This window comes from Lactuca saligna, chromosome 7, assembly GCF_052625555.1.
Source record: "Lactuca saligna cultivar CGN05327 chromosome 7, ASM5262555v1, whole genome shotgun sequence".
Lineage (NCBI taxonomy): Eukaryota > Viridiplantae > Streptophyta > Magnoliopsida > Asterales > Asteraceae > Lactuca > Lactuca saligna.
The window spans coordinates 67048577-67074383 of NC_136423.1; the positions used below are offsets into that span (position 1 = coordinate 67048577).

Consider the following 25807-nt stretch of genomic DNA (forward strand, 5'->3'; position numbering starts at 1 on the left):
GGTTGATTTAAAATTTACTTTCCATATCATTTCAAACTCACGACATTTCTACTAAGTAAGGATGATTTCTTATACATTTTGGTCTTTGGTTATAAGGCTACATTTTACGGATTTCACGGAAAATATCGGATTTTTCTGAAACAAACGCGACATTTACATGTGAAAGACTTTTACTAAGTTTTATAATAAAAGCTTATGAACTCACCAACCTTTGTGTTGACACTTTTCAAACAACTTGTATTCTCAGGAAAACACTAAACAGGTAATCAAGTGCTTCTGAGGATGGGACGTTAAGGCGTCAAACTTTTCATATTTTGTCAACATATTGTAATTGATTTTGAACCATGTAATTCATACAAGTGATGTAACTTTTTCAATTATATATATGTTGGTTGTGTTTGCTTAAATTACTATTGAAATTGTGGTTATGATACTATACATGAAGTCCTCCACCCCCGGACGTTTCCGCCATCCTTGGTTTGGGGGTGTGACAACCAGCAGCTAGAGTTTTGTTTGCGGGACTTCAACAGTGCGCCAAGTGTGTTATCCTCACTATAATCAAGGGTCTAAGGCACCAAGGCCGGCCCTTTGGATTGTTATCTGGTCATGTTATGTGTTTTTATGATCTGTTAGACCAGTATCCTCTTAGATATATAGGATGTTAAATGTTGTTATGATATGTTAGATTGGTATCCTAGAGAGAAGGATAATATTATATGGTATGCGGTATGATATGTTAGATTGGTATCCTGGTAGATAGGATGATATTATGTGCTATGTGGTATGATCCGTTAGATCGGTTGTTGTCTATAGACCGTTATGTGAATATCTGTTATATGTGCACATATTTGTTTGACGGTTGAGGCTTATCTACTTTGTGTGAAAGCCAATAGACCTGGTAATTCCAACCTGTTGGTTGTGGGCCGTGAGTATTCCATCTCGACGATGATTGGACATATAGTATATTGGAATTCCAACCTACTGGTTGTGGGCCTAGGGTATTCCGACCCGATGGTTGACTGGACCCATAATTTGTTGTTTATGATTATATGTGTATTGTTGTGGGTATGAGTATTTTGGGGGAACTCACTAAGCTTTGTGCTTACGGTTTCAGTTTATTGTTTCAGGTGCTTCAGATGGTTTGGCAAGGCGAAGGCATGACCGTACACATCCTCGTATTTTGGACTTATGGTTTATGGGATACTCTGATATTAAACTAATTTGAAAACATTTGTAATAACTAATGAGTTTTGGATGTTTGAAAAAGTTTTAAATTGGCTTGAATTTTACGGGTGTTACAGAACCTAAGTATTCTTCTTCTCAAGTTATTCCAAGGGTTTTTGGTGTTGTGTGAACCATTTGATGTGCAAAACTTGGGGCACTAAGCTTTTAAAGGTTCAAGACTTCAAGCTCCATCAAAAGGTATGTCATATAACTAGACTTTTGTAGTATAGTTGCTCCATTGTATGTTAGTTAGGATGAAACCTTGAAATATTGAATATTTGCGTGTATAATAGAGAAAACATAGATCCAAGGTTTATAGGGCTGCATGTACACCATAGGAGTGTTAGAATGCTCAAAAGCGTTCATACACGTGGTTACAAACATAATCTCCTTCTTTCATATTGCAAGCCATGAGGAACTTGACCACTTCATATTTCTCTTGAGGTGCTCTCTTATGGTACTTTTCCACAAGGTCATTGTTCATCTCAAATGGCCAGTAGTCCTCATAGAACCTCTGCAATTCGAGAGTCATTGTAGCGACCATAATGCAAGCAACTTTTGTTACATCATTGTAGTGTTTCTTATCGGAGGCTAGTTGTTCATGAGTAGTAGTGGCTTCATCGATTTCAATGTGTTTTTCATCAAGGACATAATATTTGCCCTTGAATCGAAGAGCCATCTTGATATTGCACATCCAATCATTGTAGTTGGTGCCATTAAGGTCACCTTGGACACGATGGAGGGTATGGAGAAACCTGAGTAGTGGGTAGACGACGATGAAGCAGAAGCATCACCAGGAGTAGACATCTATAGAGAAAAAGAATAGTTTTAGTTAGTTGAAGATAATCCTTAATATTTGAAACATAATAAACGATTAAGGCTAGGATCCAAAATAACAATTAACAACTAAGAAGAGGGATGTTGTAATCTTATTACGAATTTATGAAGGTAAGTGAAAGAAATCTACCAATTTCAAAGTATGAAACTCTTAAATCTTTTGAGATTCATTGAATCTATCACTGACATGTTTAATCTTAGATTATGCTCTTCTATTTGTGAATGACATACAACGATCACAAATAAAATGTGAATAACTATACAAATATGCTTGCCACTCTCGATATCATTTATCATCTCATATTAATGTGTTGCTTAACCACACATGCTCCATTAATCAATGATAATTTTCGAGATGTCCATTATTACTCTTTATAGTCACTATTAGTGTGCCAGTTAACCACATGTGCTCCACTAATTACTATAAAGTATAATATGAAATTTTATGGATTATCATACTTTTCACATTTTCCTAAAGTAACTAAGATTGGGATTTTATAAAAGGTTTACTTACTTTTATGACATTATACTTATTAATGAGATATTGTCCTATCAAATCCGTTCGGCTAACGACCCTCCACCAAATAAGGAAGCGGTGGGTGAGAGTGGACACCCATTCAACTACCATTTTATAGGCTGTTTCATTATACCCCCATTATAGTTCAGGTTCGTGAATGACGTGTACTAGTGATTTGACTGACTTTGTCTTATACATATATTATATATTAAACTCTTAATTTTATATATAGTATAAGGTGTATTTTAAAGCTTTTTTAAAATACTAGGTTTAAATTATATTTTCGAAATTAAATATTTTAATTTAATTTAAAATAAACCGATTAAGATTTAGTCTTTATCTTGTAATTAACAATTAATTATATTAATTTAAATCTTATAAGGATTAAATAATTATTTCTTGTTAAAAATTAATTAAATAATTTAAGTTCAATCCTAATCCCTTCCGATCTTGGTTTTTCGAAAATTAAAGGGATATGGGTTATATAGTTTTATTTCAGTATCTTATTTTAAAAAATTTAAAAACAATAACTATCAAATAAAGAAACCCTAGAAATTTCAAAAATTAGGGTGAAGGCTAGGGTTTCACCCTAGCCCAAGTCGAATATTTTGATCCCTTAGGGTTTAATTTCTATAAACCTTAATCGTAATATATTTAATTATTATGCAATTCAATTGAAAACATACGCTCTAATACCACTGATGAGTTTTATAGATAACAAAAAATAATATTTTTGGCAGAAAACATAAAACCCTAAGTTCGCATACACCCTAAGGATCTAAGCTTTCTCTATTGAATGCAATAATCAATTAGAATATGAAGAACCCTACTGTAACCCTAGTATTTTCGAAATTAATAAAAAATGTATAGAAAACATACTTTTTGATTATGCTAGTAGATAATAAAAAAAAAAACCTTGAAATTGCATGGAAGTTAGCACCAGAAATCTCATGTCTATGATGGTTCACACCCAACCTTAGTAACAAGGAGGTTTAAAGAGAGAGGATAGGGGGGCTTCAAAATTTCGGCCTTGGCTTCTTGAAAAGGAGTGAAATATGGAGTCAAGGAGGTGTTTATATAGCTGAAGGAAACTTTGGGCCAAAGCTAGGGTTTCAGGGATAAGGCCTAGATTAATTAATATAATAATCAAGCTGCCTTATCTTCTTATCCTTACCATACGGATGAAAATTCTAGACTATTCCTATCCAATTTTCATCCACAAATCTCATGGAATTCTAGAGCCTTTCTGTTTCAACTTTCAATAAATAACCAAACAACCCCTGCACTTTTAATTAATCCGATTAATCCCAAAATTAATTCTAATTAATTTCTGATTAATTATTAATTAAATAATATAATTTCTAATTAATATATTATTTTCATAACATATTAATAAATTTATTTTAATTTCTAATAATTTTATTAATTACATAATAAATTAATAAATCATTCTCTCTCTCTCTCTCTCTCTCTCTCTCTCTCTCTCCCCCCCCCCCCTCCCCCTCTCTCTCTAAAAGTCATCATTTTCAAATACTAGGTTTGAGGGCAACCTAAAAGGACTTTGTTAATAATTCAAAATTATAATAATTTAGTTATTGGCTTAGACACATAATCCAACAATTTATGCCGGTTAGAGAAGGGTTTCAATGAGCGGTTGGCTACACAGCTTGTTGCATAAGAGTATTTCAATTTGTTATCCAACCTTGATGAATTCAACATGTATAATGTTGTATATTTTATAATTATTGATAATAATTACTTATTGTTACTAATATTTTTAGAATTTTAATAGTTAATTATTTTTTTATGTGGCTGATATCCATGAGGAAGGATAATTTTGGATCAATTGTACTTGCAGCTAGAAACTGTATTCAGTAAGGTTGACAAGAATATACATCCAGTCGCACCGAAAGAGAAGCAACCTCAAAAAATGACCTACACCCTACATGGGTTTTTATACGCTTTTAAGGTAAGTATATGATAAACAAAATTATTATTTATTTTTGTTTGCTAACATTCTAACAGTTATTTATTTATTTGTTTACTAACTTTCAGATATGGATTCTTGAGACTCTTCCGATGAACAATTTGTTTGGTATCCGACAATAGAATGTGATCCCCCGGATTGTTGCATGGTCAAAACTGAGGGCTTTAAAGAAAGCTTAAATGCAACCCATTTTTATAAATCAACGATGTATGGTTACTTTATCATTTAAATATTTATTTTATAACTTATGTTTATTTATAATTTTATAATTTTGTTAGCAGGATAATAGACTCGTACAAAAGTTGGAGCCGACATAAAATCAGATGCGTGTTGAATGATGGATTGTTAGCTTGTCGTGGATTGATGGCCCTGATTTTCCCGAAACTGAAGTTCATAGGGCAACTTCCCTAACACCATCACCCAAAAACTCCCCTACCCATGAGCCTCGACAAAAGAATGCACATATATAATCCATTGCACTTGCCACCGCCACCACCACCATCAACTGACAAGGACTGAATTATTAGTGACTTGCAAAACAAGTTCTGTCAATTAAAAAATGAGCTTAGTGAATTCCGCGAGCAATTGAGGTCACATGATTAGCGTTTAGTAGAGCATGATGCTACTTTAACCATGGTTCTAAAACTTATCAATAGGACTCCCAGGGATGATATTGGTAACTCAAAGTATAATGAAAATGACATATAGGACCATGATTACAAGTTCGGCACACCCAAAAACCCGCTGCATGACGACCCTGAGCAGCCGTATCCATTTATTCATTTGTCGCATGTAAAAGAGATTCTACAGGATGAATACAAAACGCCCCCGCAAGAACTTCAGTGTTCTATGCAGCAAAAAGTAATGTCCATATGGTATAAGTCCCCATGGATACAAATGATAATGAGAGATTACACACTCTTTAAGAACAACTGGATGGTTCAGTGTTGTTCGGTCACCGTTTTTTGATTGATATTCCGATGATTGAGTTTTAGATGCGCTTATATGCGGATAGTAAGTTACATTATTAGCCTGCTCATTTATGTATTATGATTATACTAAGAACACTTACTTAACTGAAAATACTTTTAATTGACAACACATCATGTTGTGGATCTCACTGATGGTGGAACGTAGACAGGATGACGCTCGGTGGAATGTTGTACCGACAATATTCAACACTGATACATGTGACTATAGTGATATGCCTAGTGGATCTGTTTACCTAGCTTGGGGAGACTATGATACAATATAATTGTGTTTCAATTACATAACCTAAGTATGTATGTAATAAAATGTTATTTAATGTTTAATTTCTGACCTTTGTAGCTTTACATCCCAATCAATATACCAATTACTCACTGGTTTTTGGGTACTTTGAATTTGAATAGTTTCCAATGACAATATACGATAGTCATTGGAAGAGCAACTACTTTTCAGAAACCTACGATTATCGATATGCGAGCCCATATCCACAGACTGTTAAAGGATATCAACTACTGGGATACCTAACCAAGTGATTCAATCTCACTTGACAGTTTCAACATGATCCTCGAAAAAGGCGTCACATATACCACAAAAGATTGACAGTAGAGGGGATTGTTGAGTGTTTTTGTGTTGGTTCCTAGAAACGTTGATCACATGGAAGTCGTATTCTGTAGACGGTCCAAGCGGTACATGGGTTATGTCATATCATAAATGAATGGCAAAAATATTTTGGAGTACAATGAATAAGATGATCTGAACATTGTAATATTACTTCAAACACATTCCTTTAGTTTATAAATTTATTTGGTTTTTGTTGATTTTAATATTATCAATTGCATTTTATTTAATATATAAACAAAACTTCTACAAAAAAAACAAAACACATTTACACAAATAATAATTAAAAAAAAATCCCGGAATCATACTTCATGTTCCGAAGGCGTTCCGGAATCTAACCCTTAAAAAACGAAAAAAAAAAAAAACGAAACAAGTGTTTCGGAATCATACTATGGAATTCCGAAGACCTCTCCGGAAAATGTAGTTACTTTAAAAAAATAAAAAAATAATTAAAATTTGGATTATCTTTATTAAAAAAAAAGTCATTTATAAGGGTTAAATTACCTCAATTTCCCATTGAACAATCCCGCAGCACTATGGCAAAAATTTAATATTACTCATCATTGTTATTTCAAATAATAATCCTTTTAATAAGGTAACTTAATAGTTTTTCACTTTAAGAGTTTATGTTATGTAGAAGAGAAAATTTGACAAAAGTCATTAAATTTTATATGAAAAAAATCTATTTTGATTTTTTTTTTGTCTCAAAATAAATATTTGTTTTATTTATTTGTTAATCTATAGCAACTTAACCGGTTAATTAGGATATCAGCTAACATGATATGTTAACATGACATGATGATATGATACTATTTTGTAATACAAAATCTAAAATATAAGGACTTTTGATAATTATGTAAAATATAGTATGATTTCAATGATAGTTATCCAAAATATAATGATATTTATGAAGTTTTTATGAATGATCATGTTGATAATTAGTTATTTTTTAAATTAAATGTGTTTTGTTTAACAACTTAAAAAAATCAACAAATTTAATTTAAAAATTATTTATGTTTAATATAATTGAATGCGATGCAAAACTAAATATTTTATTGGTAATATAAAAAAATTATATTTTTGTGTCGGTCAATATGAGGATGGTAATCTCTGAGATAATTTGTTCAACGGGTTCAATAATAGAATGGGTGAATGTCTCTCTCTCTCACACACACACACACACACACACACACATATATATATATATATATATATATATATATATATATATATATATATATATATATATATAGATTCATTTGAGACAATTCTAATTTTGTAAGATCGTAAGATCAAATTTAAAAATAATTTTAAAATGCAAAATAAATGGAAAAATCCAAAAATTCTTTTTTTAAATATTATTTTCGAAACTTGAATTAACTAAAAAAAATCCCGTTTTTCTTTTTTTAAAATACGTGAAATATTCTAAATAGAATATTACACTGACATATTCTAAAAAATAATTTTAAAATGTAAAAAAAATGGAAAAATCTAAAAATTCTTTTTTTAAATATTATTTTCGGAACTTGAATTAACTAAAAAAATAAAAAAAATTCTATTTTTTTGAAAAATACGTGAAATATTCTAAATAGAATATTACACTGTACATATTCTAAAAATAATTTTAAAATGCAAAATAAATGAAAAAATCAAAATATTTTTTTTTTAAATATTATTTTCGGAACTTGAATTAACTAAAAATAATAATAATAATAAAATAAATAAAAAAAATGCGTCTCACTGTCTCACAAAATTAGGGCGTCTCACATTAACCTAACGTTATATATATATATATATATATATATATATATATATATATATATATATATATATATATATATATATATATATATATCGTTTTTACAAATTGTGGGAATATGTAAAAACGAAAACAAATTGTCCTTGAAAAAAAAAAATTATATGTGGTGCTAGCAAATTAATAATGGTTGATTTGTGATGACAATTAAAGGTGTGTAGCTAGATCAAAATTGAACTAAAAAGTGGATATATAACGGCGATTTTAAACAAACATACTAATATAATATGTATACGTAAATACATAATCATCCTTCTTATCATATGTCGAAATCTTGAAACCATCTTCTGTGAGGCTCATCTTGCATGTATGGTCCATGAGGACGGTGCCATCAACATTATTGACCTTTTGTTTTTTCAACGTCCATCTATATCAAGATTGAATGGAATACGTTCACCAATATTTTTATTTTTTTCATGTGTTCAAGAATTAACTATAGAAAATAAGTATTTTTATCTGTTTTATCTGTTTTTTGAGACCATGTCATATGTTCTTTACCACAAATAACCTATAGAATAACACTGACAAACTTGAGTTAGCTAGATTACTAGCTTTTGGATGGTGTTTATATTTAATCCTAGAGTTCGATTTTTGACGAATTAATGCAGCTAAGTGAATTATTCTTCATATATATATATATATATATATATATATATATATATATATATATATATATATATATATATACTTACTAATAAATGAAATTTTTTTTGCCACTTATCATATTCTCCTTATTTTGACACATGCCATTTTTTAAGATTTTTAAAATTATTATTTTCCACTTGTCATTTTTTTTAGAATTTCATATTTTTTAAAATAAAATTTTAATAAATTCTAATGGGTTATATATATGTAAAGTTATCATTCAATTAATTTGATAATATATTTTCCTAAATGCTCCAAACGATTTGATTTCTTTCATAAATGCCCTAAAAAATTACATTTTGTATTGAAAAGCATTATTTTATAAAATATTTAATATTTATATATTTTGATATTAAAATTTTACTTTTAATAAACCCGTATAATATACGGGTCTCACACCTAGTATATATATATATACACACACACACACACACTTATGTTATTGTATTCTAACTATTTATTGTGTGGACGTGTGTTGATTGTTGATCAATCATTTTATTTATTTTTAGAAAATGATTAATAAATATTACTGAATTAAAAATAATTGAAAAATATTATCTAATTTCATTATAAGAGTATTTTAGTCAATTGATGTATATTTAAAAAAGGAAATTATAGATTTTTGGAGATAATTAATTTTCTTGATTTAAAATAATTATTTTTAAATTAATTATATTTTAATTCTAACGTTATTTTTAATTATATCCGATTTTATTCTGTCAGAATATTCTGTTAGAATAATATTCTATAAGAATGCTAGGATACATATTTCTGATGTAGTATATATTTGGATTAAATGAATTTTTGAAGAAAGACAACATTATTAGACCATGAATTTAAAAATAGCAATACTCTTAAAAAATAATCGTCTATTATTAATATTATTCAATAATATATGGTAAAAAAACAAAAAAAAAAATAACAAAACAAAACAAATTTACAGTCACATTCTATAAAAAAATATGTAATTCTTGGAATTTTTGTCAAATTCTATCAGAATACAATGTTTTATAGTAAGTCATTTTCTTGAAAAAATCTTCGTTATCATTCTTGTTTCGTGTTGTAATTATATTTTGATATGTTGGTGCGGTGAATCTCAATTGTCTCTTAATTTCCACCAACCATTATTGTTTTTGGAAATATTTCTTGAAACAAGACACATACAAATTTAATACATCATGAAATAATACTGTTGCTAAAAATCACTTTAAAGATCTATTCTTCAATCATGAGTTTCATAATACACTTGATCTTTGCAAAGTGTATATAACTCTGACAGAATATACTTGATTTGCTGGTCTAAAGAAGAAAAAAAAAGATAAACCAATTGTAATGAATCAAACAAATAATGAATAATAACAAAATAAAGGCAAAACACTATATATAATATTAAATAAAAAACAAAAACACAATTTACATATGAAATAATGATTTAATTAGCAAAACACAAATCAACTTATGACATGAAAGATATTAAAAAAGCCTATATAGATTAGATTGATATCATTTGTTACTCCTTTAATTACATTTATGTATTAATACAAACGTATAAACAAAAATGATGTTAAATTGCTCTCAATTATATGTGATAAAAAAAAGGAAAGAAGAAAGAAAAGAAAGATGTTATACATAATGTTTTTTTTAAATTTTTTTTTTTTTGCTAAAAGACACCTTCTACGACTGCAACTACATATTTATTAAAATACTTCTAGCTCAACGGTATCAGGTGATGTTCTTCTTTTTTGAGATCGAGGGTTCAAATCAAGTGGTGGACAAATGTGGAATTAAGTTTAGGAGTGGATTATAATATTTGTATTTGTCCTAAAAAAACAATTTCATTTTAATCAACCGTATTAAAATCATTTATTATTAATTTTTTTTTTTTGACAAAAAAAACACAAATTTATATGTATATATTAATAACCTTAAACCACACATAAAACACTATGGCATATATAATTGTCAGATCCGCACAATCGTTTCAAGCACCTTGACAAGAAATCAAGAACAATAATAAAGAAAAAAAAATATATTACCTTAATTTAAGTTTCCATGGCATCGATCTGTGGGCATAGACTTATTTTTTATCCTCATTCACTCTTTTATTCAATACAGGATTTCATCAAATAACAATAGAATGTCTTCAAAAAAAGAACGTGGTGATAGGATTGACGGCAGTGGTGACAGGATTGACGGCAATGGCTAGATGAGGAGGCAAACTCTGGCCGTTTTTTTGAAAGGGAAGAAAATTAGTTCAAAGTAATTATTATAATTTTAGGAGAGTATTTGTTGAAGTTATTTTATCTATAAATGAAATTATCATATTACTTTTATTTGTTTATTTATTGTGTTATTTTGATATCGTACCTCCATACAATACATAGTTAAAATATTTGAACCTACTCGTCTCTTTCTCTCTTTCTCTCTCTTTCTTTTTCTCTCTCTTTCTCTCTCTCTCTCTCTCTCTATATATATATATATATATATATATATATATATATATATATCCAATAATATGTAATTGTTTTTTCAAAAGGGTATTCTACTCATCTCTCTCTCTCTCTCTCTCTATATATATATATATATATATATATATATATATATATATATATATATATATATATATATATATATATATATATATATAATATGTAATTGTTTTTCAAAAGGGTATTCCCACATAAAGGATGTTTTCGTAGAAGGTAGTTCACCATTTTGATGAAGACATATAAACATTTTATCTTGTTTTTGCAAATAATATATCACCCCTTTTTGATCATTTTTTATTGAAACTATCAAAATTAGAATTTGAGATGTTGATACAAAAAAAAAAAAAAAAAAAAAAAAAAAAAAAAAATTATCCTTGCCATATGAACCATAATATATCTACAATAAATATCATAATTTTGATAGAGTTGATCCTATTCATATATTTTATGAATGGGTGAAGTTGCCACATCACGTGAGTTAGGGTAGAGGAAACATATCCATAATCCATCCCATTCTTTTATTTCTTTTTGACGAGTCTGTTCATCTTTTTTTGAATTGTATGTAAATTGAAAATTATTGAAATATACAAATATTGAAAGATAAACCTGAAAATAATTGGAATCCAATGTACATGTTGCCTTCTTTGAATGTAATCAAAATAACACAATTATTTATATCGACAAAATAACAATATAAATGATTTAATATAGATAAATCTTTATAGATGATATTTGTGGTTTTTAAGAATATTAAGTTTATTCTTTAATTTTTTTTTTTGGTTTCCAATTATGATTTTGATGATTTTTTTTTCATAGATAATCTTTATTGTTAACACGTCTTTGTTTGTACGTTAAATCAAAAATATGCAAGTCATATGAAGGAAAAAAAAAAATCATCTTTTACAAACCAAGGGTCTATTCATGAAGTTTTAAATAAAATCTTCATAAATGATCTATATTGTTTCCTAAAATATCGAGTTTAATCCCTAATTTTTTTGGTCTTATAGGAAATTCATGCTACTTCAATTTATATTGTGGTTGATTCCTTATCTATATAAAAAGCTTTTGTTACCATTTTTTACATCTACCTACGTATTCCTTTGTTTCATCAGTATCCAAGTGCCTCACATGAATCAAGACCAACTTTTCCATCGTCTTATCCACCCCTCTCTCTCTCTATCTCTCTCTATCTCTCTCTCTCTCTCTCTCTCTCCATGAATAACCACCATGTTAGATCGTATCCACCAGGTCAGACCATATTTGTTGCTAGAAATGTCCAACCCAAAGCCAGTTAGGGTTTCTAAAGAGAAACAAAAGAGACGAAGACACGATCATCTTCATCACTTACTAACGTCGTCATCGTCTTTATCATCTATCTCGAAACAGAAAGAAGTGACCAATACATAGATTACCGATTTACTATGCAACCAGCCACTCATACGCAATTTATCATCTAGGCGCCAAGAACACTGGTGGTTGTCGAGGCCAACAAAATTAACAACCCTAAATCTTTTACACTAAAATAGTGTATAGTGGTAAAGGGGTCGAATCCACGGAGATTGGTTCGATTTTATAACTCTATGAAAAATCTCTTTGTAAAAATACTTGTAATTGGCAATAAAAGTAAAAATGGGGGGTTTTGATCTTTTGAAATACTTGAAATAAACTCGAATTAAACTAAGATTTAAATGGACAATTTCAACAAAAACAAGAGTTTGATATAAAATCAATAAGAGAAAGATGGTTGACTTAAGGTTTCCTCACTTTGACTTGTGATGAACATATTATTAGAATCCAATGATGCAATACTTGTTTTAAATCCTTAATTTGGCTATAGTAATCCAAGAAGCTTGAGATTACCTAGACTTTTCTTAGTTGTTAAAATGGTTAGAGAAGCTCATAACAATTTCCTTAGTTAAAGTCACAATTTCCATTAAGCATATAATTAGTGAAATTCAACTAGCATTAAGAACTAAAAAGTCACCAAATCCAAGAGGAGTCAAATTCTTTCACTTCTATGTTGGAGAAATGTTTCTATGATTGTGTAAAGTAAAACTAACACAAAAATCACTTGTTGCTTGCTAATTTGAGGATCTTTTACTTAATCAAGAAATTAGGAAACTAATCACCACAAACACATTTAAACTCGTGAATAAAAACATACAAGTAGTAATAAGATGTTAAAACACAAAATATTCTCATAAAGATTCAAGAACAAGTTCATTGAGTCTTCAACATTCAACAAACATTCAAAGGATTTCACCAAAGTCAACCAAGATTAGTTTAGCCTAGCATGGCTAAACTCATGAAAACAAAGTAAGAAAAGATTGTACCAAACATTTAACAAGAGTTAGAGATGAAAAAAATGATGTTCTTCAAGTGTTCTTGGCCTTCAAAATCTTCAAAATCTCCAGAGAAAGTACTCCAAAATAGGATGTGTAGAAGTGTAGAAAAGTGGCACACCAACCTACCCCATATAGCTCAAAATAAGAATTCCTGGAAATGCCCCTGCAGGGCCTTGCGCGACCAGCGTGCTCTTACGCGGGTAGCCCGCATGCTGAATTGGGTTCTTTCATGATTTTGGCTTCTAATGACTTAGCCCACTGGCCCAGAACTAATCCACTAACCTTGTAGCCCAATATTCTTCATGTTTTCTTCAATTTAAGCCAAATTTGGCTTCTCCAAAAGATCCATGGCTCCCATAATTGCCCGATCAATAATTTACACATGCTTAAAAATTCTCCCGTATCTTGAAAATTTAAAGTTTATTTCCTCCAAGCCTTCAATTAATAAGCAAGCCCACTCAATGCATCAACTCCACTATTCATCAAGCCTATATCCATGTTGTCCTCCAAATCTAATTGCTTATATGTCCTGAACATTCCCGCTCCGCTAGTCTCCTTGAAATCTGCAATAAAGCTCACGAAACTAGAAAATACCTGAAATGGTCATAAAATAACAAAAAGGAAAATATGCATGAAGATTAAATAAATTATAAATGAAACATGCTAAAATAAACTATAAAAAGGAATAAATAAAATAAAACTATCAAATACATGAACAGTCAAGATGCTATCCATTAGCAACTTTTTCAATCCTTTATGTATTTTATATTAATGGCATGTCCGTGTTAGGTATAGTAAATTGTATTATTGTACCTTGCATTATTTCGTCTTAAGTTAGAGCGCATTCCTCTAATAATGATTGGACATCTCACAGAATGTTTGCTTATCAAAGGCACTTTGTATCGTCTTGCAAGCCACATACTTTTTATTGATATGCAATATATCATATCTCCATACCCATGTTTATCATGCTTTACTCTTGTTCATATTGATATTATTTACATTGATGTTATTTGCTTGTTATATATTCCATCCGTCATGGTTTTAGGACCTTCAATTGATCCTAACAAGTTACCATAATGTGGCCATCATCTTCATCGATGGAGGTTCAAACCTGCTAGAGGGTTGTTAGAGTATCGTAATTAGAAAGATGAAGAAGATCGTTATAAAATCTTAAAATCATAGAGGCGGAACCCTAAAAAGCATCAGATGATTGGAGTTCAGAACAAACCATCATTAGAGCCTCAAATCTACAATTAAAAAACAAAACAAAAAAATACTACCCCTGCCCTACCCCACCCCACCCATCCTTATCTCTTTTATAATGATCGTCTTTAAGAGACCACACTAGTCAACATCACCTCCCTAGAACTCTGTGCCGCTAAAACTCCATCATCAGAGCACTTGCCACTCAAACATCTCTCTCCCTCTTTCACTTCAGTTTTTATGGTGACGCTTTCATTTCTTTCATTAGGGAGTTCTTAAAAAAGTTATGTCTATGATTTACTTTTTATAGTTCCATCATTGTGGTCATTGCTGACTACCTAATAATATACACTGCATTTGAGTTTGTGAACTTCTTCATTTGGTTAATTTACACTTTTATAAATGATATTTTTCAATAAGTATATACTGAGGGTAGTTTTCCCATTTAATAAAAAAAGAACATAATTACATTTATTAAAATGTAGGCATCCCCCAAGACAATGGGGATATGTTGTAAGCATCCCCTAAAGAATGTTCTATTGGAATTCAGTTATGTAATGGAAACCATGGAATGAAATCTTGGATTTCAATATTGAAATTTTTTGCCCTAAAATGTTTATTGTTTGTGATTATGGTCCCATTTTGAATTTTTTTAATGTTTTCTTTTTGTTACAAGTAAAATTAGTGTTTATTGTTATGAACATGGATTATTTTTGTAAATTTTGTCTCTTATTTCACATGGAATTATTTTGATTTCAATGCTCGTACATGATTGCTACTGATATAATGAACACTTGCAACTATTCTTTTGAATTCAATATTCATACATGTTTCCTACTCTTTTCAATATTCATACATGTTTTGTTACTGATTTAATGACTACATGCAACTGTTTACTACAAGATGATCAAAATGTTAAGAAGGATTGAAAATTGCAACAGGACATGTGGCAGCAAATACTATAAGCCTCTTAATTTTAGGGTGCCAAGGTGGTTTTGATTGGGTTATCCGGATAAAACATTGGTCAACTAAAAAACTCTTCTAGTGTAACAGTTATTGTACTTGCTCAAAATCAAATATTGTTATGTGCATTCACTCATGAATTTGATCAAGTAGCACATCTAGTCATTTTTATAATATATTTTAGGTGATTTTGTTAAAATCGTTAAATTTATGGATTAAATTAATTGAAAATATGAGTAATTAATTAACAATTAATCAGAATTAATTTCAGAATTAATTATGGATTAATTAGAATTAATTAGGAGTGCAAGGGCTGAGCTGCAATTATTGAATAGTTGAACAAAAGAGAGTTCTAGAACCTTCCACCGTGTGGGCGGTTTTGGGAGCCCTATTAGGGTTTCTGGAAGCCTCATTTGGATAATTAGGAAACTAGATAATTACTGTATTTGAAATATTATTATTATTATTATATGTTCAAATTTAGTGTTTCTAAGCTTTTCTACCAGCTATTTAAGGCCATCACTTGTAAGAGAAGCCCTATCCGAAATTTTGCATCCCCTCTCCTCTCTCATATTGTCTTCTGGTTTTTAGGGTTTGGATGTGAGCCATTAGAGGCATCATACTTTTGGTGATTGCTTTCTGAAGAGTAAAGGAAGGATTCAAAGGATTGTTTGCTATAACAATTTAAGTGTATGCAACCCTACTTTGTAGATTTTCATTTACGTAGGGTTGGGGTTCTTGTTGTTCATTATATTTTGCTTTCAATGTGAGAAGACATAGATCCTTATATGTTGCATGTACCCTTACTTGTTAAGAGTTTTTTTTTTTCCACATGTACATGAATGTAATAATCTGTCAACTCCATCATTGGTATAAGAACTTTAGTCTTACAATTTATTACACATGAGTTGAATAAAAAAAATTAAAGAGGATGTGTTGCACACCTCTGTTTTTTCGATTTTCATGCCCTTATCTACCTAATTCGAATGTAGGTTTAATTTTAAGTGGTTATTGTAACGCCCGTAGATTAGGGCTAGTCAATTTAGCGACAATAAGCATCAAAAATGACTTTTTGATGAAAGATTATTTAGAAGGATTAATCTTAACCAATTTGTAGCATATGTCACAAGGTTTCCGTGCATATAAAGAACGCCAAAATACGAGTTATAACGAAGAAGTAATGACCTGTCGAAGTTTCATGACAGAACCGACACGACACAACGTGACGTAAATAGTGAATTTACGTTAGAGCGATATTTATCCAAAACAATCTAAATTATAATTGAAGATCTCATCGATAGTAGTCCAACGATAAAAAGACAGATGAAAACGGAGTTCAGATGAAGGAGTTATGAATTTCGAACGGAGTTTTCTTGTCCCGGCCTACTAAAGATAATATATAAGTAATATACTTATAATATATTAAAAATAAAGTGAAAATTAGCCAATGGAGTCTAAACAAGAGTTGTAGAGAATAATCTCACCTTCGAGTCGATATAAAGAACGTCGAAAACGGAGTTAGTATGCGAAAGTTATAAATTTCTGAAGTTCGGGGCGCGAAACCCCAAAACTATCAGAGACCACGACGTGGCAAGTCTCCTGACACCTCCGGGAGTCTCCCAGATGCAACTTGGGATGACACATGCAGTGACGATCAAGCCCACAACGTGGAAAAAGGTTCCACGACGTGGCAAGGGCTAGTTTTTCCCTATAAATAGATTTGAAGGGCCAGCCGAGTTTGGTTGCTCATTCCCACATCTCTCTCCCATATTACATCGATTTACATGCAAAGAAGTAGCCTCGAAGCCCCGATATCAACCCCGAGACCCGAAGCAAGTCCCGAAGCCCGAAGATCCCGAGAAGAAAAGAGATTCCGAGCCGAAGCTCTGCCTGCGAGAAACTAGGTGTGTGAAGTGATCCCGGTTTCACTGAAGAATATCTACTTGAAGAGTCGTACTGCTGTCCGATCATCTTCTGATCAAGTGAGTGTATAGTCACTTTCATCTTACACATAGATATGAAGTATTTCATAAAATACGTGCTATGTGTATATATATTGTTGTTTATATGTGTGAGTGTGTGTTCACTTTCTTCTAACACATATATATTAAGTATTTGCTATGAAATACGTGTTATGTGTTTATATGTTGTTGTTTATTTGAGATGAGTGTGGAATGGATGTTTTATATAGGTGTTAAATGAGTTAATATGTATATGTATTTTATATCAATACATATGTTGGGTAGAACATGGGTAGATGAATTAGATGATGTGTGATGATAATTAGGTGATGAGAAATAGGTGATGATAATTAGGTGATGAGAAATAGGTGATGATAGGAAGGTGATGATAAATAGGTGATGTGAGATGAGAGGAGATACCATAACCTTGACCGACAATGTGGCAATTTGGCGATGTAGTCATCTACCAGAGTATAGATGGCGATCACGGACTATTCTAGATGACCCCGTGGAAACACCAGCAGGCTCATAACCTATAGGTGATGAATTACAAGTCCATGCGATGTTGTAGCTACGTATTCATGCGAGGATACTCTAACCCTTACTATGAATCACGAGTCCAGGTGATGTTATGGCTACATATTCATGTGATGATAGACTAACCCTTACTATAAATTACGAGTCCAGGCGATGTTGTGGCTACGTATTCATGCGATGATAGTCTAACCCTTATTATGATTTACGAGTCCAGGCAATGTTGCGGCTGCGTAATCATGCGATGATACCCTAACCCTTACTAGACATATATTGAGGGAGTGATCCCCGAATTAGTATTGTCTATGCAACGTAGGTGATGATCCTTAGGAAAAGTTCTTAGGAACAAGCATATAAGGATATAAGATGTAAGGAGATGAGCGATAAATATGATTTAGGAGATGACCCTTAGGATAATATCTTTATGGAAGATTAAAAGAAGATAATGGGGATGAGTAATTGGTTTGATTGTTTGATAATTAAATATAATAATTATATTATTCTGTGTTGAAAACCCTATATGCTCACCAGGCTCCCAAGCCTGACCCAATCAGTTTAATTGTATCACAGGTATCGATACGAAGCTGCTTTGCACTGAGAGATTAAAGGAGATGTAAATCACTAGAGTAAATGAATGTATGTTCTGTTTATGCTTATGTGTCTGTATCGGAACATGACATCCCGAGGTTTTATTATTTAATGAAAATACATTCTCTTTGAGAAATGTTTTGATAAGTTTTTATCGTATCTTGTTTTGGGAACAAATCCGCAACCATTTTATTTAAACAATTACTATGATTTTATAAAACAAAGCATAAACAAATCGGTCTTTTCTGGTCGTGAAATTGGGTATGTCACAGTTGGTATCAGATCATTAGTTTAAGCAAACTAGGAATTTGTAGGAAATTTCTAGACTTAAACTTAGAATGCTAAGTAATGATTGTGAGGAGTGTGTCTAAAATATGTTATGTAGTACACCTAAATTGATACAAGCACTAGTTTATTTTAGGAATGATGCCTAATATGCTTTTATGTGCTAAATGTTATATGTTACCATATATGATATTATTTGTTCGGATCAATGGTCTGTTGCCGACCAGATCTGGAAACCTTATGTGTGTAGGATTCTAAGCGTTTGGCTATGATATTAGAACTAGCATGTAAACGTTTCAGAGCGATTAGGAGAGTCATACGTTTATCATAATTAAAACTTTCTTATCTTAAAAATTTTCGTTTGGTACAAAAAATGTCTGCTTGGATGTACACGAGGTGATGGTGAAGACTCGTAGAGAATTCAGTAAATGGAGGAAATGAAAAGGCTTATGATAGTGAATGACGCCTATCGAAAGATATCATAAGAGTGGTATCTTTCCTTTAAAGTATGTCTTATGAAATAACAATACATTTAGAGGAGTACGGTACGTCTGAAGTACACCTTCGATTGGAAGGATGATGGAACGATTGGCGAAATTCTTGATGTTGTCTCATCGTCTGGTATTTCCATCACCAATCGAGTTGAAGTAGAGTTGATGATTGAAGATTGAGCAATGAAGAATTCCTAGTAGAGTCTAGGGAAATTGTTTATGATTATTTGGACACATTCACATGTGTTAAATTGTTTTGTGATTTTCTTGTATGGTGACTTGGTCGACTGCGGGACAATACTTGGGACGAGTAAGAGTAGGTGTGAAAGGTAGTAGATGCATATACTACCGCAAGCACATGACTCGCACTTGGATCAGGGAAAGTCACAAGGTTACCAAGAAGCTAGTAATTGATTCCGTTTTGTTCAAGTGTGTCATTACCCTTGTTTCGGTAGTGACTAGTAAGATGGTTGTTATTCTGACCCTAGTAGTCATATCAAATTGAGTCCGACTACGAGGAGTTTGTTACGTGATTCAGAGAACCAAGTTTGATGTAACATTGGATCTAAGTCAAAAGATTGAAATCAATGCGATCGATAGCATCGCACTTGTTGTTAAGGAAGCTTGTAGCTAGAAATGCTACATGTAAAAATGTGATTATATCATGTTAGAATATGAAAGAAGGTATATTCCATTATGGAATTTGACTTTAAGAGACTTGTGTCTAAGCGTTGCATCATACGATGAGAGGTCATTAGAACACGACCCATCGGTTTTTTACAATAGATAAATGAAAGTATTTATCCTGAGAAGAAGAAGGAGTCCACAAGAAGGACTTATTTTGTAACTTGGAAGTTATGATTGAAAGTACAACATAGTACGATAAGCAGATGCAAGATTGGGCATCGTCTGCGGTCAAGAAAGCCATAGAGTTAAATACTCTATCGAGGAAACATAGAAGTTAAGGTTATTACCTAGGATGAAGAGATAACATGTGGAATCATTATGCAAGTCCTATTTCGTTGATGATTCCGGGACGTAATCATCCTAAGGGGGAGATAATTGTAACGCCCGTAGATTAGGGCTAGTCAATTTAGAGACAATAAGCATCAAAAATAAATTTTTGATGGAAGATTATTTAGAAGGATTAATCTTAACCATGTTGTAGTATATGGCACAAGGTTTCCGTGCATATAAAGAACACAAAAATCCGAGTTATAACGAAGAAGTTATGACCTGTCGAAGTTTCGCGACAGAACCGGCACGACACAACGTGACGTAAATTGTGAATTTACGTTTAAGCGATATTTATCCAAAACAATCTAAATGAGAATTGAATATCTCATCGATATTAGTCCAACGATAAAAATACAGACGAAAACGGAGTTCAGATGAAGGAGTTATGAATTTCGAAGGGAGTTTTCCTGTCCTGGCCTACTAAAGAAAATATATAAGTATATACTTATAATATATTAAAAATAAATTCAAAATTAGGCAATGGAGTCTAAACGAGAGTTGTAGATCATAATCTCACCTTCGCGTCGATATAAAGAACGTCGAAAACGTAGTTCGTATGCGAAAGTCATGAATTTATGAAGTTCGGGGCGTGAAACCCCAAAACTGTTAGAGACCATGACGTGGCAAGCAGTGCCACGACGTGGCAAGTCTCCTGACACCTCCGGGAGTCCCCCAGATGTAAGTTGGGATGACGCATTTAGTGACGATCATGCCCACGACGTGGCAAAAGGTTCCACGACGTGACAAGGGCCAGTTTTTCCCTATAAATTGATTTGAAGAGCCAGCCGAGTATGGTTGCTCATTCTCTCATCTCTCTCCCATATTACATCAATTTACGTGAAAAGAAGTACCCCCGAAGCCCCGGTATCAACCCCGAGACCCGAAGCAAGTCCCGAAGCCCGAAGATCCCGAGAAGAAAAGAGTTTCTGAGCCGAAGCTCTGCCCATGAGAAACCAGGTGTGTGAAGTGATCCCGGTTTCACCGAAGAATATCTACTTGAAGAGCCGTAGTGCTGTCCGATCATCTTCTGATCAAGTGAGTGTATAGTCACTTTCATCTTACACATAAAGTATTTTATAAAATACGTGCTATGTGTATATATATTGTTGTTTATATGTGTGAGTGTGTGTTCACTTTCTTCTAACACATATATATATATTAACTATTTGCTATGAAATACGTGTTATGTGTTTATATATTGTTGTTTATTTAAGATGAGTGTGGAATGGATGTTTTATATAGGTGTTAAATGAGTTAATATGTACATGTATTTTATATCTATAAATATATTGGGTAGAACCTAGGTAGATGAATTAGATGATGTGTGATGATAATTAGGTGATGAGAAATAGGTGATCATAATTAGGTGATGGTAGAAAGGTGACGATAGATAGGTGATGATAAATAGGTGATGTGAGATGAGAGGAGATACCATAACCTTGACCGACAATGTGGCAATTTGGCGATGTAGTCATCTACCAGAGTATAGATGGCGACCACAGGCTATTCTAGATGACCCCGTGGAAACACCAGTAGGCTCATAGCCTGTAGGTGATAAATTACGAGTCCAGGCGTGTTGTGGCTACGTATTCATGTGATGATACTCTAACCCTTACTATGAATCACAAATCCAGACGATGTTGTTGCTACGTATTCATGCGATGACAGACTAACCCTTACTATGAATTACGAGTCCAGGCGATGTTTTGGCTACATATTCATGCGATGATAGTCTAACCCTTATTATGATTTACGAGTCCAAGCGATGTTGTGGCTGCGTAATCATGCGATGATATCCTAACCCTTACTAGACATATATTGAGGGAATGATCCCCAAATTAGTATTGTCTATGCAATGTAGGTGATGATCCTTAGGAAAATTTCTTAGGAACAAGCATATAAGGATATAAGATGTAAGGAGATGAGCGGTAAATATGATTTAGGAGATGACCCTTAGGATAATATCTTTAGGGAAGATTAAATGAAGACAATGGGGATGGGTAATTGGGTTGATTGTTTGATAATTAAATATACTAATTATATTATTGTGGGTTGAAAAACCTATATGCTCACCAAGATCCTAAGCCTGACCCACTCAGTTTAATTGTATCACATGTATCGATTCGAAGCTGCTTTGCACTGAGAGATTAAAGGAGATGTAAATCACTAGAGTAAATGAATGTATGTTCTGTTTATGCTTATGTGTCTGTATCGGAACATGACATCCCGAAGTATGGCATAAGGTTCACACTTGCTCCAGAATCAGCTAAGGCATGAATTGCAGCCAAGTTGCCAAATTGGCAAGGCAAAGTTAAGCTCCCCGGATCACCCTTCTTCTTTGGTAATTTGTTTAGCATTGCGGCGGAGCAATTCTCATTAAGTACTACCTTCTGCACTTCCTCCATCTTTCTTCTGTTAGTGAGGAGTTCCTTAAGGAACTTTGCATACTTGGGAATTTGCATGACGACTTCAATGAAAGGAATGTTGATTTGTAGAGTTTTAATATGATCTAGAAACTTCTGATATTCCTCTTCCTGCTTCTCTTTCTTGGCTCGGGCTGGGTATGGCATTGGAGGCTGGTATGGTTTCAAGGGTGGCTGTTCATTTGTTTTAGCAGAGGTACTCGCCGAGTCCATCGGTCCTACTCGGCGAGTAGGACTCTCAGATTGTGAGTGTTGGTTTTCGACTTGTTCTTCCGTTCCTTCCTTCTGTGAGTCCTTGGTTGCTTCAGTTCGAATGGGGGCCAGGGGAGTAATAATCTTCCCACTTCTTGTGGTAACAATATTTACTTGTGCGCCTCGTGGGTTGTTCTCGGTTTTGCTAGGAAGCTCACCCGGTGACCTTTGGTTTAGTTGTTGAGCAAGTTGCCCAAGCTGCGTTTCTATGTTGTGGATGGATGCTTGCTGGTTCCTGAGCATTGTTCTTGTTTCTTGGATAGCAGCATCGTGGTCACTATGTCTTTTCTCGGAAGCGGCCACAAATTTAGTTAGCATATCTTCCAAGCTTGGCTTCTTCTCTTGCACCGACTCCTCCTTTTGGTAAAAGCCTCTCCCTTTTTGTCTGTACTTCTCCTCCTTGGCCTCCTTGTACTCTTCGTAAGGCAGCCACTCCTTCTTTTGTTTGCGCCAGTCCTCATCATACCGGTCACCGCTCGAATAACATACTTGTGCCTTTTTGTTGCCGTTCTCATCCAAATCGCAATCTCTAGTGAGGTGAGGTCCATTGCAGTTTTTGCAACCCACACGTATGGCATGGATAGTTTGATCCATTTTTTCCATTCTCCTATCCATGGTTTTTAACATGGCCATGACCGCGGATAAATCTTCAGTAGCAGCGTATGCGGCTCCCCTCGTGACATCATTCCTAGGGTTGTGGTATTCTCTAGAGTGTTTAGAGAATTCTTCAATCAATTCTTTAATCACCGGGGGTGGCTTCTTTTTAAGTGGGCCTTGTGAGTCTAGCAACTGCCGGGTCGTGACATTGACTCCATCATAAAAGATGGAAACTTCTTGTTGGCTGTTTAGATCATGGTGTGGGCAATTTTGTAGCAGACTTTTGTACCTCTCCCATGCTTCATATAATGACTCTCCAGCTTGTTGTTCAAAGTTTGCAATGGCCTTCTTGAGTTTGGCTATCTTGGATGGTGGGCAAAAGTGATCAATAAATTCTTCCTTCATTCTGGCCCAAGTAGTGACTGACCCGGGGGAAAGTGATTTGAGCCAGTCTTTAGCAGCACCCTTGAAGGTTACCGGAAGCATCCGAAGTAGTTGAGTTTTGCGGGTTACATTTGGAATGTTGAAGTAATCAACAACATCATTTACTTCATCCAAATGTTTGTAGGCATCTTCATGATCTTTCCCATAGAAAGGTATTTCCTTGAGTGAAGCTAGGATATGACCTTTTAGTTCGAAGGTAGCAGTTGCGGGAATTGCGGGTTGCACAAGTCCCGGGCCATGGTCATCGCGCATCCTCTTCTTCCATTCTCCCATGGGAATTTCATCAATGTTAGCCATAGTGAATGCTAACTCTTCCTCCGATTCGGTTTCTTGTTCGTACGTTGCCTCCTCTTCTTCCTCGGTTTCGTATCCAATATCTTCTTGAATTGGCTCCTCAATTATCAAGGAAGCGCTTGAAGCTCCTGATTTACTGCTCTTCTTTTTCCCAAAAACAGTCTTCAAGTTGGATAATGGTGATTTCTTTGGTGTGCTTGAACTCTCCACGTCATTCCCTTTGTTTCTTTTCAATGTGGATTCGGGGTCTTCCAACGGGGGTACCAGTGGTGTGTTTGCTCCTCTGGTCATGAAAGTCCTGAAATTGATCAAATAAAAAAAAACGTAAAAAGAACAAAAAGATTGTAAACAAATAAAAAAAATTGCTGACTAAACTGTTACTCGCCGAGTAGGTGCGAGTGCACTCGGCGAGTATCAGTGATATTTCAAAAAAAATTCTAAGTTTTATCCTAACTAAAACAGATACTAAAACCTAATTACCAGTTACTAAATTGCAATAAATGAACTTTATGCAAGTAAACTCACACAAAGGATCGAAAAAATTAGGAATTAGCTTAATTATTTACAACCGTTCCCCGGCAACGGCGCCAAAAACTTGATGTGTGTAAATTCAACTAGTTTTATCCCTACTTTTTATTAATAATTTGAGCACACAAAGGCAGTGAACCTATCTTTAAGTGGTATAGATTGATAAGTAAGGTATCGAACTCAGGGAACGGGCAATTAAACTAATAGCTAATTTTCACTAAAACAAATAATAAAAGCAAAGGGTTTTTCTCTAGTTTTGCAAGACTAGAAACTTAGACAAACTAAATTAACTAATTAACTAAAGCAACAACTATTCACCAAATTTGATAAAGATGTTTCTATTTAGGTTCAACCAATTCACTCCTATGGTTATTTAAGTTAAGGTGGATTAATTGCTATTGGTTACAAATGATAATAGTTAGGTTCATATTCATTACTCCTAACCCTTAGACAATTAACTAATTTAAGCGTTGATCAAGTGTTTAAACTAATTAATTCCCTAGATTAATTATTTGGATTAAATAAGATTTGTAATGATTAATTAAGTTATTAATTCAATTAACCTCTTGTTGATGGTTTCTCAAACAAGCTCACACATTAATCTTCCTATTTTCTTATTAATCTTAGTTTCATACTCATTACTTCTAAGCATACGTTTTAGCATTCACATAGACATATGAGGTTAACAATTAAGTGATGTTCATGCAACCTAATTGCCTTCCAATTAACAGAAAATAGTAGTGATTAATACATAAGGTT

The 25807-nt window shown here is 32.8% G+C and overlaps 1 non-coding gene across 1 annotated transcript; it reads left to right on the forward strand.

Moving 5' to 3' along the window:
* The first annotated feature begins 24032 nt into the window (after window positions 1-24032).
* Window positions 24033-24139, forward strand: LOC145007694 (small nucleolar RNA R71). The gene has a single exon (XR_013663066.1). It is a non-coding gene; the product is annotated as a small nucleolar RNA R71 (small nucleolar RNA).
* The last annotated feature ends 1668 nt before the right edge of the window (window positions 24140-25807 follow it).